Raw genomic sequence first — 18,537 nt, 5'->3', positions numbered from 1 at the left:
AAGAGGTAACCAACTATGCCTTATTTATATCGTCATCAGTAATCTATTGCATTGTCCATACAACATTTGTAACAAACCAAAACTACTCTGGATCTTCACTTCCTATGCCCTTGAAGACTGACATATTCATTGCATTTTCCATATTGAAAGGTGGATATGGAGGTGGAGGGGTGGGCGAAGGTGTATGCAGTGGATTGGATGGATGGTTTGTTCTAGGAATCCTCTGAGAGATTACTTTAACAACACTATCCGGTATAGTCTTCCCCGCCCCTTCGTCATCACTTGAAGGAGGTCCAAGCAAGGGACTATACTCTGGTCCTGATCCTTCATGATTTCTAAAGAATCTTCCACTTCGCATAGCTCCAAACATCAAGGTAATGGCATCACCCATTTTTCACACAACAACATTTTTATCCAAGTATCCTATGATCTTAAATACTTACCTCGTGGTCCTTTGAACAATCTTCGCTCCACTTTGCTATAGCTAACTAAGGTATCAATTACAAATTCTGTAACAAATCCTCCTAGAATTTGGTCAAGCCAATGATCAACAACCCACACGATCTTGTTTTCAGAGGCTTCTAGTCATCGCACTAATTCTAGAGTCTACATTATAGGACTATTGAGCTTCCACCTTCCTAGGCTCTTTATCAATTTAGCTAACCACCCATACAATTCAACGGGGAAGGTGCAAAAGAAGATATCGTGTATCTCTGTATACATATACCTATTCAACCACTCTTCCTTTGACAAGCATGGATTCCTATTTTCTTGCACCACGAACTCATGAATCTTCTGATCAAACCGCTTTTCAATTTCTTTCTTGGTCAGGTTCCAATGATGTGACATCACACATCTCTTTCAAGAAAAACCCGATCCTGGCAATAGAACAATTTTTAGCTTAGGGGGTCCTAACCTAGGTTCGAAGTTAGTTGTGCCAACCAACAAAACCCTACACTACTAGCCCTTTCGGCAACAATCCACGTAGCATAGGCTTCAGTCTCACCCGAAGCAGTATGGGGGGATGCAAGAACCAAGTTTTTTCATCCAGAGACTAGTGTGTTGTCTTTCAACGCCTTAGATCTGCATTTGCACAGATCGGTAGAATCCTAGGTCTTGTTACTTTAACTCTTTTGAAACGGCCTTCAGACCTTCGTGAAGGTCCATGATCAGTCCTTGCAGACCTTTAGCTGTCAATCTACCTACTTATGAGCATCAGAAAGCAATCCTAAATTGGTGTTCATGCAGATATACTTAATTCGTTAGTAAACATAAGAGGAATCACCAGAGTCTTCACAGAAGTTTTTAAACATGCATTTCATACATTATTAAGACTTATTCAAAATAATTGCATAGCATTCAATAAATATTTCATAAAACAGGTCATTCATCAGCGGCATATAACATAAATAGACATGAACAAAAATACTCAATAATTTTTTAGAAACTTGTCTTTATTGATCTTAATTCATAGATTACAGACTCAAACTGCCCTATGCACATAGCTGCAAGGGTTCACACACTCAGCTATGGACTCTACCTAGGCCTCAGTACACTCAACTGCGGAGCCTTTCTTTCTCTATCTAATCGCAGGAAGCAGAGCCTTCCTGCCTTAGCTCCTACCCAAGACTCTTCAATCAACCAAATTCTCTATCTTAGTTCCATCTAGTTACCTCTTCCTTTCACTAAGACTCACTATTTATAGAGTTTTATTTCATATAATTCCATGGTCTACGGACCATGGGTGAATCTCAAAAACTGACTCAAAACTTATCCAAAACAAGGGGCTAAGCCCCTTTGATATTTATTCAACTATGCGCTCTGCATCCACAAGTCGTGGAGACTTTACATCATTTACAAAATTGTACCAAAATTTGGGTTATCTTAACCCCAAACTAACCCAAGGGACCCCATCCCAACAATGATGTGAACCATGGGGGATGATTCACCATTTTTTGGGTAAAAGGGTAAAAAGATTTAAAATTAATAAAATAATAAAACTACTTTTCAACTTGCATTTTCAACTTATCTCCCTAAGGTTTAACTCAGATTTTAAGCGGGATTACTTTCAGGATGAAAAATTTAATTCCTCGTCCAAGGAGTACCAACATTACATACTTTTGATTGGCCCTAATACATGAAAACATGATTGCAATCACTTTTTTCATGTATTTCTCATTTTTTGTGTAGCAAGATCCATCAAAAGTGTAGTGACCAATCCAGGGGTCTAGATTAGAATAAATTTAATGTCAACCAAGGTAGGTAAAATTAGAGGCACGTGTCTACAATCTATAGACCTAAAAGGATTTCATTTACCTAGATAAGTGTCTACTGTGACAGGCTACAACACTCTTTTACAAGAGATTGGAATATGTTTCCTTTCACACTTTAAACACTCAGATCATCTAATTTAATTAACTGTTCTAAAAACACGGTGTGTTACTAGTCTGAGTTTTCAATCCTCTTACAAGGATATCATTCACAAAAACTCTTTCTCGGTAACACACTAAGCACCCTAACAATCAAATTCATGAAAACTAAAGGCTCTTTTAAGCATACTAAAACTCAAATGCATGAAGACAGAGTCCACAGAGATACTTCGAAATTCAATGCTCAATTAAATTTTTTACAAGATCTTGTTCAATAATTTAGCAATTGAAGTTTCAAGCTATCACCATGAATCATACAATAACATTCGCAAGAACTTCTAATTGAATTAATTAATTCACAAGCAAAGAAATGGCATCAAACACTATTCAGATCTGAAGTCTAAATGCTATGAAAATGAAATGAAAGTATACCAGTCCCCACGTAGGGCCCGTCCACGCGTTGATGGTACACTTAGAAAACTTTAGATGTTGAAATTGTTAACACATAAAACACTGGAATGTTGAAACATTTCCTGTGATTAAAGTCTAGAAATCAATTACATGCAAGAACAGAGTTCTGGTAACAATACAATACAATATGCTCAATGTCTCTTATCCCTCATTCACTAACATTCCTTAAGGTTTACAATCAAATGTACATACATTATCACGCAGATGTTTCTGCTTTTACAGTCAAAAAGGCGATTTTTGTTTTTTTCTAATCTTAACTAATTTCTAAAACAAAACGAAATCAGTTTAGGTAACTTTGGATTTTTTCTTCTTTTATGACCAAAAAGGCTGGGTTTGACCAGTATTGACCATGTATCCAAGAGCTCCAGATGCGATGCTAAATAGATCTTTCACCATGTATGTACATTTGTGATCGTGTCCCTATCATCTGTTTTGATTTTCCTGCCATGCCACGTGTCACAACATAAACCAATTATAGGAAGTCATGACATTTCGTAATTTTGTTGAAAATTTCTAATTTTTAACATAAAAATCCACAAATTAAATTTATTGTAAAATAACAATTATAATGCTTAATTGATCAATTTCAATGGACTATGAGGGGTTTATGGGAGAAAATGATAGATGAATGATGGATTTTTATAAGATAATAATGGCAATAAAATAGTACCAACATCTCCCCCAAGCTCAATGATTTAGCATGTCCTCATGCTAATCCTGATGTGCTCTTGATGTGCTCCCTTTATATTTTGTTCTTGCTTGTGCCTCTGCCGCTTGTAGCAAGACATCTATACTCCTCTGAACTTGGGCATTCTTCTGAACTTGGAACTTGGAACTCATGTTTCAGTTTCTTATATTTTTCTTTGAGAGCTTTTTTCTGAGTGTACCATTTTGTCGCCCATTTACATGTTTCAGTTTGATCAACCTTAAGTTCTTTGATTTGCTTCTTCAATTTCTCATTTTTTTGCTAAATCTTCTTGCTCTGAGCTCTCAACATTTCATTTTCCTTCTTTATGACCTTCTCCAACATGTTTGCTTCCATCAATTCCTCTTTTAGCTCTTCAATTTGTTTCTCTAACCTTATCTGTTTCTTGTTTGTAGGTGCTGGCTCTTTCTTTCTCCCTTGTTACTCTCGATTTCCATTTCTTCTTCCTGTTCTGGCCGTGAATGAGCACTGCTTTCAATGCCCATTGGTGCATTTTCATTTGACACTGGTTGATCATCTTGTGTTTGGTTCTTTTGTATTCTCCTTGATCTTCTCATGTAAGTAGTGAAGATTTTGTCTTGTTCAATTTTCTTGGTAGTTTCTTGCCTCATCCTTCTTGTTTTTACACCACTACTGGGTTGAGGAACATTGCTTGACTTACGCTTAGGGATTTCCTCATCAATATCAAGCATAAACTCGGTGTGTTCTTGCTGTTGTTCCTGTTCATCTTCTTTAATTTGATTGGAAATTAAAAATTCTTTCCATGTTTTTCCTCTCCTCTGGAACTCAAATTCAATTAGAATTTTGATCAACCCAAAATGACACAAACTCTTATCTTCATTACCCTTTCGTTTCTGAATGGTCTTCGACATTTTAGTCAAACTCTGTAAGAGGAAGTAGGGTAAACTGATGGTGAATTGACCTTTTAAGTGCAACAGAAGTTTGATGTGATATAGGTATACTATATTGTAACGTCCTTCACATGTAACAAATTTTTGAATAATTTATACCATTTCGTCCCAAGGGTGAATTAGCCAACTTCTGGGGACACCCTTTTTCCAGTTGACAGAGGAAGCCCTTGACCTAGACATAAACTGAGTCCATGATTTTTCCTTAAATTTTTTGGTTTTGAAATACTTTCCCCTTCTGGATTGATTCCCAATGTTTGTGCTATGGTATCCTCTGAAATTCTAAAAGAGAAGTTTCCTATTAATGCTTTCTCTCCATTGAATGTGAATGCAAACTGCTTTCTCACTTCTTCATTGTTTCCATTGAATTTCTCTAGAAAGGATAACCAGTGTTTTTCCCTTAAAATCGTGACACAGTCATCATGATATTGTGAAATATCAAATGTTTCAGGCTCTGCACTATTGGTGATTTAAAAAAAAAAAAATCTCTGTTCTAACCCTTTTGTTTATGCTTAACAATTCAATCAGGGTTTTTCAATGTGTTACCTGTTTTCCTGCGTTCCACTTAGCCAACCTGGTAATTCCCTCAATTCTCAGGGTTTCCTTCTTTAATTGCTTGGGCGATGGTAGAAACTCGTGGTAAGCCTGTTTGCTATGCTTTCCCTTTGTAGCGCCTGCTATCTCGGCCCTCTTTAAAACTCAGAGTTTGAACACTCACATGGTAACGCAGTTTTATGAGCTGAGAGTTTTATAAAGTGAAAACTTAACAGCCAACCTTCACCCAATTGCTATAATGATAATGTAGATTTTAAGGCGCATTCACATCATAAAGACAGAGGAGCGGTGCTGATTTGCATAGGTACAATCATGAGAACACCATATACATGTAAAGAGTGTTGTAGTGATGATAACAGATATATGTTTCATGAGCCAACTTGGGTCAAAAGACTATTTATAACTCCCACATTCAAAATGAATGAAATCATTTAACACTTGTCTTTCCAATGATTTACCACTTGTCTTTCCAATGGTTTACCACTTGTCTACTATGTGTTGGTGCTTGGCCGATTGAAAAATGATGGATCAATGACAAGGCTTGATGGCCGATTTAAAAATGAGGAGTTGATGACAAGGTTTGAAGAGTGGTGTAGGAAAAGTTTTGAAAATCGTAGTAGGAATATGGCAATAGGCTAAAGTGTGATGGGAAATGATATCAGAGTGATAGCAGAGTTGAGTAGTTAGGAATGTTACAAGGGTGATGGGTATAGAGGTTTTTGAAATTGATAACAAGCAATCATAATCATCATTTTTAACACTAAAATAATTCAAAAATTTTAAATGTTAAAAATAAAAATTTCACCAATACATTGCACTTGTTGGCTGACAATGGCTGAGTTGGCGTGCACAGGTAGGACTGATCTTCACTATCCAAATATGGCTGGTCTTCACTGTCCAAAACAGGTCCCTTTGAAATGAAATTGAATATAACAGGTCCCTTTAAAATTTGAAGAACTCTAAAGAACTCTGAAGAACTATTTTTGTGCAGCTTCTTTTATCCTTGTTGTTGATGTAGCATTGATGATAAGCAACCTTTGAAAACTTTGCTGAAGTAGCCTGATGTATCTTGAATGTAGTCTTTAATAGGTCCCTCTGATATTTGTTGAATAGGTCCCTCTAATATTGGTACTGGTAACATAGTCTTCTGAACAGGTCCCACTGCATATTGCTTGAACAAGTCCTTTGATTAGAACAAAAACAAAAACAGCTCTTTTATTGAAATACTGAAGTACTGAAACAAATTCTTTGAAGATTTACAAATGAGGAGATGAGATAGGGAAAAAAAATGTTGATTCTTCTCCCCCACTAAAGCTGTGACTTGTCCTCAAATCATTATTTAAGTGATGAACAAAACAGTAAACAAGTAGAACAAGGAATTCTTACTAGCCAAATGATTGGTTTTCTAGTAAGAATTCTGGGTTAGAGTGTGCGAGAGTCTGGTTTTCACATCTAAACCGTTATTGTTTTGTTTTGTTTTGTTTTTCTTTGTTTTTTTTTTTGTATTTATATATATATATATATATATATATATATATATATATATATATATATATATATATATATATTGTTATTTTTGTTTCTTATGTGTTTTTTTTTTTAAATGAAGTTGAACGAACTAAGGTAGAGATATCATAGCTGAAGGCTGCAATATCTCAACCTCCCTTTGTTGAGATACAGTGTGAATAAAATCCTCCTTGTTGATGGGCTTATGATAGAGTTTCAACCGATGGCCATTGACAAGAAAGGTGTTGCCTTCTCCATTTTCATAGACTTGAACTATTTCATATGGGCCCATCCAATGTGTGGTAAATTGGCTTTATGATCTTTGAATTTAGAGTCAAACAGTAAAGCCAAGTCTCCTTCTTTGAACTGTTTCTTTTTTATGTGTGCATCATGGCACTGCTTCCTTTGTTTCTGCATTAGGATTACTGTCTCCTCTGCTTGCTGCCTCATTTCATCTAAGTGGTTCAATTGCATAATTCTCTCTTGTTGTGCTTCATTGAGATCAATTCCTAAATTTGCAACCATTTTATAAGTATGTATTTGAAATTCAATAGGAAGAATTACCTCTTTTCCATACACCAACTAATATGGTGTAAATCCTGTAGTGTTTTTCCACATGATTCTGTAAGCCCAGAGTGCATCTTTGAGCTTCTCTTCCCAATTCTTTTTGTTCATTGCTTCTATCTTAGTGATAATTCCTTCCAATGTTTTATTGGTAGATTCCACCTGGCCATTGGCCTATGGATGGTAAGGTGTACTTTTCCTGTGCTTGATTTTATATTTTTCTGTGATGTCTTTGACCAGATTTGAGGTAAACTGAGTACCTTGATCCGTCACTATCTCCCTTGGTACTCCATACCTTACAAAAATTTCTTCAAAAAGGAAGTTTACCATTGTTTGTTCAGTTGCCCGGACTAGTGCTTTGGCTTCAGCCCATTTTGTCACGTAATCAGTACATACTAAGATGTACTTTTTACCTTTTGAAGTTGGATTGATGGGTCCTATAAAATCTAGAGCCCATTTTTCAAATGGCTCTAAATGTATTTGAGGCTGAAGTGGCATTTCATCTGTAGCTGTTGGTCTGCCCATTCTTTGACAGCTATCACAACTTTTCACATACTTCTTGGAATCCTTAAAAATAGATGGCCAATAGTATCCAAGACTGAGAATCTTGAATGTTGTTCTTTTCGCTGCAAAATGCCCACCACACGGTTCATCATGGCAAGATTTTAAAATATCAATTATTTCATCATTTCTTACACATTGTCTAATAATCATATCATAACCGCTGTAAAATAAATCTCCATTAATCCATGAGTATCTAGCACTTTGTTTGATCAGCCTCTTCTTTTCCTTTGGAGTAAAATATGGAGGTGTTTTTCCTGTGGATAAATAATTGGCTAAGTCAGCATACCAAGGATTCACTATTGAAATTGCAAATAAATTTTCATCTAGAAAGGAATCTTCAACCGGAACAACCTCACCTGAATTTTGCAGTCTAGAAAGAAAATTTGCCACCTGATTCTCCTTACCTGGTCTATCTAACACTGTAATATTAAATTCCTATAATAATAATAGCCATCTGGTAACTCTGCCATTAGTGATTGGTTTATTCATTAAATAATTAATGGCAGAGTGATCAGTATGTACAAAAACCTCATAACCGGTGATATAATGTCAGAATTTATTCACAACATGTATGATGGCAAGCATTTCGTTTTCAGTGACTGTGTAGTTTAATTTTGCAGGTGTTAGATTTTTGCTAATGAAATAGATGGAATAATTGAAAGACTCTTATTTTTGGCCTAATGAGGCACCTACTGTAGTATCAGATGCATCTGTAAAGATGTGAAATGGTAGGGTCCAGTTAGGTCCTTTTAAGACTGGTGTGGTTGATAACTTTTTTTTGAATGTTTCAAAAGCTTGTTGACAATTCTCATTCCAGTTGAAAGGTGTATATTTTGCTAGAAGTTTAAACAGAGGTGAAGCTATTTTACTAAAATGTTCAATAAACCTTCTGTAATAGCTTGCATACCCAAGAAAACTTCTTACCTCTTTTTGAGTCTTCAGAATTGGAAAATTAACAATAATCTGGATTTTTTATGGATCAACTTTAATGCCTTGAGAAGAAATATAGTGTCCTAATACTATCCCTTCATTTAACATCATAAAACACTTTTCATTGCTCAGGGACGGATTAGCTTCAATACATATCTTCAAAACTTTTTCAATATTCTCTAATGCATGCTCAAATGAATTACCATACACTGAAAAATCATCCATGTAAACTTCAACACAGTCATGAACTAAATCAGCAAAAATAGCTAATATAGCTCTCTGAAATGTAGCTGGAGCATTGCAAAGTCAAAATGGTAAAACATTACAGGCATAAGTGCCCCAGGGACAAGTAAAAGTGGTTTTTTCCTGGTCCTCTAAGGCTATCCTGATCTGATTATAGCCACTGAAACCATCAAGAAAAGAGAATGATGATTTCCCAGCTAATGTGTCTAGCACTTGGTCAATAAATGGTAGTGGGAAATAATCTTTGAGGGTTGCTTTGTTCAGTTGTCTGTAATCAACACAAATTCTCCACTTGCCATTTTTCTTGGGCACTACTACCAATGGGGATACCCACTGACTGTTAGAGATAGGATAAATAAAATTGACTTTCAATAGTTTTTGTAATTCATCTCTAACAGTATCGTGAAGCATAGGATTCATTCTTCTCTGCGGTTGCCTCAATGGTTTGATATTACTATCCGTGTAAATATGGTGAGTGCATGTTTCAGGGTGAATTCCGTGCATATCGATGTAGTCCCAAGCAAATGCTTTCTGGTATTTTCTCAATAATTGGATCAATTTTTCCTCCTAAGATGAGTCTAGGTGAGTGCTAATGTTCAAAGTTTTTCCTAGACTAATCTCTATGGTCTTACTCTGTGTGTTTGTGATAGATTGAATGGGAAAAAAGCTTTGAAATGTTGTTTGCAAAGATTGAATGGTGCATGTTTCCTGAAAATTCTATGCCAAAAGTTCATTTGCAGCATGGTATTGGTCATTTCTTAACTCTTCAGAAATATCAAGTTGAGAAAGGACCAATTCTACCAAATCATCATTAATGTTCTTGAAAATCATAGATTTGATTGATGCTAAAAACAGATTGAACTTCTTCCTTATCATTGTATTTATCATCAAGCCATAAATTGTGTGCTACTAATGGTGATTATGCTGATGGGTAAAGAGTGAGTTGTTTTCTTTCAATTCCTCGTGAAATAATCATATTACCTAATCTACATCCTATGAATGCATCAGCAGTTGCTAACCATGGTCTACCAAGGATGATAGGGTGTCCTCCTAAATTAGGTTTTGGCTAAAGAACTAAAAATTCCACTAGATACTCCCAGGAGTCTAGTGAGACAATTATGTCCTCCAAAATCCCTTCAGGAATCACTTTAGACCTATCAGCTAGTTCTAGAACAATTGTTGTGTGCTGCAAGTTTGTGAGCTACAGTGTTTTCATTGTTTCAAGAGTCATCACATTTATTGTGGCCCTAAGGTCAATTAACGTGTTTGGAATATGTATGTTGTTAATGATTGTAGTGACTCTGGGAATACCAAGATCAACATACTTTTCCATTGAAATGGTGTTTTTCATAAGGCCAACTAAATGTCCAATAACATGAATAGTTTGTGGATCAATTCTTTTCCTAGTAGGCTTCTTGAGGCACGGTTCTTTGATTTCTTTAGTATATATGGGAATGTCTTTTATGGCTTTCAATAGTGGAATTTTTATATAGACATTCTTTATCTCATCTAAAACATCAAACTATGGTATAGACATGGGAAGTTTTGTTTGGACCAATCGTTCTGGAAAAGGTGGTGGATGCAACGGTTGTATTTGTTTATTTTTGATGTCATCATTTTGTTTCTTTTGAGTTGGAGTTCCATTTTCATTTTCTTCATTTTCTTCTTGTTTTTTAGCTATTGGAGGTTCTTTTTGAACTACCTTACCAGACCTTAAATTGATATTTTGTAAAGGTAATGTGGGATATGATTATCCCTCATCTACATTGTAGGCTGGTCTCTCTGCTTTGTTATTTGGATTTGGTACAGGCTGAGCAGGAATCTGAGTGGGTCTAGGAGGTTGTTGGTTAGATGGGAGTTGTAAGTGAGGTGGATTTATTGGTGGAGGAGCAGGCAATGCTTGTTGAGTGTTTTGGGGTTGATAAACAACTTTATATTGGGGATATTGCTGATATGTTTGAGGATATTGCCAATGTGGCTGATGTTAGTGTTGATATGGCTAAGAATACTATTGGTATGGTTGAGGATATGGTTGATATTGTTGAGAGTACTGCTAAAATGGTCTCCATTATTGTTGTGGGTAATTTTGGTGTTTCCATGGCATGGGCACATTCGAAGAATTCTGAGCATACATCTGACCTTGTGCAGGAAATTGAAAATTTGGTTTGGAAATATACATGGAGGTGGAGGTCTAGGTTGCCACAGTCTCTTAGCGCCCATGAAATACACATTCTCCATATCTGTATTAGCTGCTTCCACATTACAATTCTGCAAAATCTTGACTTTAGAGCAATGAAATATATCATGATTTTCAGTACAAAAGGCACAAACTTGAATGTTTTCTAATGGGCAGTCTTTCAAGGCATGTTTCTTCCGGCACTTTGGACAAAAGACAACCATTATTTGATCTTCCTCTTCTTGTCTTTTCTTGGCTTTCAGAGTGTCAATTTGAGTTCCTAAGGTACTTAATAGATCTATTTTGAATTCTTCTAATAGGTTTCCTATTTCAGCCCTTGTGACACTTGCTGAAGCAGATTTTGTGGCTTTAGATGATAGAGCTCTTTTTCCATATCTAGCTTTGCTCCTTGAATACTTTTCACATAAATCAACAATTTCTTCGAAAGGTAAAGTGGAAATATCACCTTTTCCCATCAAATTAAGATCATCTAAGTATTCCTCTCGAATGACCTTCAAAAATATTGTTTGAATCAGATCAAGAGACATGGTCCTATGTTTTGACTTTTGCAAATTGTAAACAAATTGTTCCAAATACTCCTCTAAATTTTCATCCTCTTGTTGATTCATCCTAAAGATATCATCCTTAGAATCTTTCGATCTGCAATAAGGTTGGTATTTCTTTAGGAATATTCTTCTCATGCCATCCCAATCAGTTATTGCATGTTCACCAAGTCCCATGAACCATCTTAATGCTGATGCTTTTAATGTTGCTGGGAAGAGTCTAAGCCTATGGGCATCATCTGTGTAACCATATGTTCGACATACTATGTCAAACTCAAACAAGAATGAATCTGGTTCTTCTGAAGCCATGCCATAAAATTTTGGTAGCACAGATGGAGGTACGTTTTTCATTTTTATTTCTTCATCTTCTTCTGGTTCTTGAATAGGAAATTTAAAGGTTGACTCTTCCTCCTCTCTTCGTCCTTGATTTTGTGGTCCTCTTGCTGATCCATCTCCTTCCTCAGCCATTTTGATAGGTTCCTCTGTTGATTTAATTTCTTGTTCAGTGTCACTTGTTTCAAAGAGAAGTTGTTCTAGTGATTTTTCTCCTCCTTGAGATTTTTCAAAGTCAGTAGGTTCAAGGAGAGATTGTTGAGTTACTGTGCTACTTTCTCTTTTTATAGAGGATTCAGGGAGATGTTTCTTCTGTGATTCGTGTGCCAATAGAATTTGCCTCTCAATGAGTGTGAGTCTTTGCCCTAATTTCTGTTTATCCTCTAATGTTTGTATGGTGACTTTCCCAGCTGGTGTTGTGTGTTCAACTTTTCCTAAAGGGTCTGCTCCTAGTGGTGAATTAGTTTTTGGATGGGGGGTTTTTATGAATCTACCTTTATCATCTCTAGATCTAGACATAAGTAAACATGACTTCTAAAATGATGAATTAAAATTAAATCTATGTTTTTTAATTTTTTTTTTTGGAAATCCTCTAGCTGCGCCTCCCCGGCAATGGTGCCAAAATGTAGTGACCAATCCAGGGGTCTAGATTAGACTAATTTTAATGTCAACAAAGGTAGGTAAACTTAGAGGCACATGTCTACAATCTATAGACCTAAAAGGATCTCATCTACCTAGATAAGTGTCTATTGTGACAGGCTACAGCACTCTTTTACAAGAGATTGGATTATGTTTCCTTTCACACTTTAAACACTCAGATCATCTAATTTAATTAACTGTTCTAAAAACACAGCGTGTTACTAGTCTGAGTTTTCAATCTTCTTACAAGGATATCATTCACAAAAACTCTTTCTCGGTAACACACTAAGCACCCTAACAATCAAATTCATGAAAACTAAAGACTCTTTTAACCATACTAAAACTCAAATGCATGAAGACAGAGTCCACAGAGATACTTCGAAATTCAGTGCTCAATTAAATCTTTTACAAGACCTTGTTCAATAATTTAGCAATTGAAGTTTCAAGCCATCACCATGAATCATACAATAAAATTCGCAAGAACTTCTAATCGAATTAATTAATTCACAAGCAAAGAAATGGCATCAAACATTATTTAGATCTGAAGTCTAAATGCTATGAAAATGAAATGAAAGTATACCAGTCCCCACATAGGGCCCATCCACGCATTGATGGTACACTTAGAAAACTTCAGATGTTGAAACCGTTAACACATAAAACACTGGAATGATGAAACGCTGCCTGTGATTAAAGTCTGGAAATCAATTACATGCAAGAACAGAGTTCTGGTAACAATACAATACAATACGCTCAATGTCTCTTATCCCTCGTTCACTAACATTCCTTAAGGTTTACAATCGAATGTACATACATTATCATGCAGATGTTTCTGCTTTTACAGTTAAAAAGACGATTTTTGTTTTTTTCTAATCTTAACTGATTTCTAAAAAAAACAAAATCAGTTTAGGTAACTTTGGCTTTTTGCTTCTTTTATGACCGAAGAGGTTGGGTTTGACCAGCATTGACCATGTATCCAGGAGCTCCAGATGCAATGTTGAATAGATATTTCACCATGTATGTACATCTGTGATCACGTCCCTATCCTCTGTTTTGATTTTCCTGCCATGCGACGTGTCACAACATAAACCAATTATAGGAAGTCATGACATCCCGTAATTTTGTTGAAAATTTCTAATTTTTAACATAAAAATCCACAAATTAAATTTAATGTAAAATAACAATTATAATGCTTAATTGATCAATTTCAATGGACTATGAGGGGTTTATGGGAGAAAATGGTAGATGAATGATGGATTTTTAGATGAAAAGAATGGAAATAAAATATTACCAACAAAAAGTATGCAACATGCATATTCCCTTTGATGAGGAATAAAATTCTTCTTCCAACGAGTGTTTCAGCTCGAAATTTGAGTAAACTCATAGGGAGATTGTAGTGTTGTTTTAATCAAACCTAATTGACCAAGACTGAAACATTTAATTTTCAACCTAGGGTAGGTCTTATTGTTTCAATGGAGTTCGCATTGTCTGTGCCAATACACTACAACCAAGAATGAAAAATAGAAAGAAACAGTAAAGGATGTCATTGAATCAATTGCAGAAATTAAATCATTCATGCATAAATTAAAACACTCCACATAAATGAAATCACACTTCACAATTACCAGAACAAGGGCATGCCACACAATAAACTAATGACTACACTAGCTAGTCACTATCATTCTGCTTAATCAAACCAGTGTAACAACATAATATAATCTAGAACTGAAGCAGATGTATTTTACAATTTATATAGAAACAGGAGGAAAACCATATGACAATAAAAGAAACAATAATATACAACTACTTCTACCACTGCAGTCCCTGCTAAAGAGGAGGGCCCTTCCTCCCTAGCAGGGGTGCAGGAATAAACACAAGATTAGTTAAAGAATCAGATGAGGAGCAGTAATAGCATCACCGTAGTGACTTCAATATTAAAAATAATAAAAAGTTACAAGATCAAAGTAAAAATGATTTTCTATATGTCATCCTTGTACATGAGAAATCAAGTTTCTTTTATAATTATTACATGCCTGAAATCAATAATGGATCAGTCATGAGAATTTCATGATTCTCATGTTGATCATAAAATAGAAGTTGTTATGACCTATTTCTAAATACAAATACTTCTCATATACATTGGTTAAGATTGAAACTGCTTGGATCTGTTGCTTCTAAATAAAAAATTCATAACCCCCAATAGTTGTTGTGTGGAATAGTACCCACAACTTTGCCAACTATGGTACAACATCATCCTCCAGCCAAATGACGGTTCAGAATGTAACAACAATCACTAGGTAATGATACCCTTGGTATAACAGTGGTCATCTGTATCAACGTGTGGTGTAACAGCAGCCTTTAATAACATACAACATGTAACAACAACTTGTAACAACATACAACATGTAACATCAATCTGCTCTACCCTGCTCTAATACTGATCAGCGTGACCTATTCACTCCATAATCTCATCCCTGTAAGAAACACCTAAAAAAGAGGAGGTTCCAAAATACTTCTCCCGTGCTCACCCCAGTTAGCCACAAAAAAGGAATATTGTATCGTAATATTTAGAAAAACATGGAAAAATAACATGACAGTGGAATAAGCTATATAAATGAGACAAAGGGTGATTAACATGCGAAGTTTCATGGGCCTGGAGGAAAATAAGATCAAAACAAGGGAAAGAAAGTGTGGAAAACAAGTATAAAAGTCACACCCAACATCTCCCCCCAACTGAAGCAACTGCATGTCCCCATGCAAAACCTCAGCTTCTCCTGCTATACCCCCGATGCAAGTCTGTAAAATTATAGGCACCAGTAGTGTCTTCACCCAGAGCCCTGTACCCTTGAGTAGCCATCAACTATCATGGTCGAGATTCTTCCTTATAGTCGTGAAAGTGGTAGTCTGACTGATATTCTTCTATTGGTAACCAAATCAAAGGAAATTTAAATCTGAGTCCAATCCAGAATGCCCCTAATGTCTGCACTACCCGAGCATATTCGAGCACCCATGTAACAGAAACCATGAAATTTATGTATTCAAAAGGATCTACTTCTTACAATTCAGCGCTATAGGTCTCAATGGACTTAAGGCACCCTGTCGGCCCTCGACTATTCATCTGTGCATGCAAATTGAGACAAATCCTCACAATCCTCATTCTATAGGTGGCTCACTGTTCCCTAACCCTCGGGGTGTTGAGGAACAACTTAAATTGATGCCTTAGTTCATAAACCATTCCTGGTTCTTCTCTAACCCATAATACTACCCTTTCTTCATTAGTTTCAGCTAATTTCATGGCCAGATGCTATTCAATTTGATTTCTCATAAATGAAAGGAAAGCCCATAACTGCAAATCTCCCATATAGGAGAAGACACTTGCTACCATCTTTGTGCTGACATACTCACACATTATGTTATGCAAAAATAGCTCACAAAGTAAGCTTTGTTCATCAAAATCACAAGTATGAAAAATTTCAAGAAAAGTACGGGTAGAAGAACCCAAATAAGGTCTATTCTCAAAGATTGATTTTAACTGAAATAAATAATAATGTTCCTAGAGGAACACTCGATACAATGGGGAAGGCTGCCTTCATCCTAGCAGGTTCAAGGCAAGCTCACAAAGCTTTGTCTCGTCATTTTTCAGATCCAGAACCTATCATTGTAATAGCTACAGTCGTTCATCCTTTTTCTTCATGTCTTCCTTAATTCTCCACACTTACCATTCTCTCTCCCACTCTTCCTTTAACCATTTCTCCCTGAGTGAATCCATCATCCTTTTGTGTGCCTTGAGTGAGATCGTTCCCTCTTGTAGATACGGCGCCTGTTGCTTCCATTTCTATAACTCTGGTAACAACAACATTCTTCAAGAACACCATCCTTTGTCAAGGCCCAGTGTTCTCCCACATGCACTAACAATCGAGGGTATAACAGCCTCTCGAGGGTGAAACTGCTCCATTTCGGCTGTTAGTTCTTGTGTAACAACAACGTCATCAATGGATTCTTGCGTAATAGTTTCTTTCTCTGCCTAATCAGCTTCCATTTCCACTATTAGTTCTTGTATATCATTTTTCCCTTAGTAAGCTTCTGTCTCCACTGTTGGTTCTTGTGTAACAGCAGTGTCAACCAAAGGTTCATAGATATTAGCTTCTTCTTCTTTTCCTTGGTTGACTTCTATCTCAACTGCTGGTTCTTGTGTAATAGAACTGTCAACCAAGGGTTCCTGTGTGTCAGCTACTGTTGGGAGCGGGATCCCCTAAGGGTAGTTTCAGGGCTAAAAGGTCATGTTGTAGACAAGTTTTTGTAATATTATTATAAAGACTCCGAATTTTTTGGTCACAGAGCGTGAAGGTATTATGTGTCGCAAATTGTAGTCTACCATTATTTTTGTAAAGTAAAGTCAGTTATAAGGGATCTACCCATGGTCCGTGGACCATGGGATTGTATAAAAGGAGCTAAGCTCTAACTAGTTAATAGCATCGAACAAGGAAGAGGGTCATAGCTTAGAGCAAGAAGTCTAAGTCTTGGGTTGTAGCGTAGGTAGAGGATCTGCAGCTAAGTGTGCAGAGGCCTAGGGTATAAGTCCGCAACTAAGTGCATGCACCCCTGGAGCTGTGTGCGCAGGGTGAACATAGTCTGTAATACTTGGAAGATATTAATAAAAGGAGTTATTCTGCAATTTGTGTGTATTTGTTCTATTGATGGGTTTGGATATCTTATGTATGAATTTCCTTTATTATGCTTCTATGGTGTGTGAATGAATGAAATTACACTGAATAATTGAATGCAACCACGAATATATGCTTACGTGGTGATAACTTTAAGCATTTGACGAGTAAGCAAATCACTTAGGATAATTGGGGAATTTGCCTGGCATGTTGATATAGCAGCGCGAATGAACCTGAGATATAGGTCAGAGCTACACGAAGGTTGATCATGTACTTTTGCGAAGGTATTGAAATCCAAAACATAGGGTTTGTCTTACAGGCCCTAGAGCGAGATCACCTGCATGAATTCAGGGATAGAAGAGATCAAACAACATCAAAACCATCTCAAGGGTGCGGAAACTTTGTTCCAGCATCCCCCCATATTGCTTCGGGTGAGATTTCAGTCTGCGCTCCATGGGCTAATGCTGAAAGGGCCAATAGTGTAGGGATTTGTTTGGCTAAATAATGTTGAACCTGGGTCAGGCCCCCTCAAGCCAAAAAATGGTTTCATTGCTAGGACCAGAATCTGCATAAGATATGTGTGATGTCGTATCACTGGAATCCAACTAAGAAGGAGATTGGAGACTAGTTGGATAGAAATATTCACGAATTTGTGGCACAGGAGAACAGAAACCCGTGACTATTAAAAGAATAGTGGTTGAATCGATACGTGCATACAGAGATCCACGAAATATTTTTATGCTCTTTCCCTATTGAGCTATACGAGTGGATCATGAAGTTAGCAGATAGCCAAGGAAGGTGGAAACTCAACGATCCTATTGTGTGGACCCCAGAGCTAGTGCGATGGTTGGAAGCATCAAAGGATAAGATCAGCCGTGTTGTCTGTTATCACCCTAAAATCTTTGTCTCTAAGCTTCGGAAAGTTGCCTTGTTTCTAGTCCTAGTCTTATAAGTTTTGAGTCATCTCATCACAATTAGTGTCATTCTCATTTACAAACCCTTCTTCTAGTCATGGTGTTAAAGGGTCTCTAGGTCATTTCATGCTTTAAGGGTTAGGTCATAAGGTTAGAAGTCTTTCAAGGTCATATCTCTTTTCCAAATAAAGTTTGGCAGCGTCATTCCATGTCCTAGAAGCCTCACCATGAGTTTGGAAGTCATATCTCACATCATTTTGGAGAAATTTTCAAACTAGCTATGAATCCACGTTTTCGTAGCACAGACAGTGTAAAAATCTTGTTTTTCTCTACGAAATCAGTGTTTTCGTAGAGCACTACGAAACCCCTGAAGCAACCTGTTTTAGCAGAAAAACTGTTTTTACTAGTTAACTTCCAGAAGCTTTCCTGGGCAGT

The 18,537-nt window shown here is 36.5% G+C and overlaps 1 pseudogene; it reads right to left on the bottom strand.

The window, feature by feature from the left end:
* LOC149244276 (uncharacterized) overlaps nt 1-16,399 on the bottom strand; it is a 28,608-nt pseudogene extending 12,209 nt beyond the window's left edge.
* Nucleotides 16,400-18,537: the final 2,138 nt, after the last annotated feature.

The sequence above is a fragment of the Pinus tabuliformis genome, chromosome 8, assembly GCF_031772625.1.
Source record: "Pinus tabuliformis cultivar Carrire ecotype Pingquan chromosome 8, CPIR1, whole genome shotgun sequence".
NCBI lineage: Eukaryota > Viridiplantae > Streptophyta > Pinopsida > Pinales > Pinaceae > Pinus > Pinus tabuliformis.
This window is presented reverse-complemented; position numbering and strand designations above follow the sequence as displayed.